Consider the following 716-nt stretch of genomic DNA (forward strand, 5'->3'; position numbering starts at 1 on the left):
TTGAAGAAATTTTAATTTATGGTCAAAAAAAAAAACTCGTAAGCCGCGCGCCTGTCGTCTTTTTAAAAATCGCCTGTTATTGGTTTTTTGGTCACTTTCCTCAAAACCACCGGCCCGATTTCAACCAAACCTTCTGCTGTTGGACTCCCCTCGGACTCCCCAGATGATATATCCGAGTTTGGAGAAATTTGAAGAAATTTAAAGTTTGGGAAAAAAAAACAAAAAACGTAAGCCAGCGCGCCTGTCCGTCTTTCCAAAATCGCCTGTTTGGATTTTTGGTCATTTTCTCCAAAACCACCAGCCCGATTTCAACCACAACCTACTGACGTTGGACTCCCCTCGGACCCCCAGATGATATATCCAAGTTTGGAGAAATATGAAGAAATTTTAATTTTTGGTCATAAAAAAAAAAAACGTAAGCCGCGCGCCTGTCGTCTTTTTAAAATCGCCTGTTTGGTTTTTGGTCATTTTCTCTCCAAACCACTGGCACCGAATTCCACCAAACCTTCTGCGTTGGAACTCCCCATCTGACCCCCAAGATGATATATCCGAGTTTGGAGAAATTTGAGAAATTTAAATTTTGGGAAAAAAAAACAAAAACGTAAAGCCTCAGCGCCTGTCGTCTTTTTAAAATTTCGCCTGTTTGGTTTTTGGTCATTTTCCTCCAAAACCACCGGCCCAAATTTCAAACCAAACCTTCTGCGTTTGGACTCCCC

Source organism: Trachurus japonicus, chromosome 12 (genome assembly GCF_045865225.1).
Source record: "Trachurus japonicus isolate A0001 chromosome 12, Traja_1.0".
Classification (NCBI taxonomy): Eukaryota; Metazoa; Chordata; class Actinopteri; order Carangiformes; family Carangidae; genus Trachurus; species Trachurus japonicus.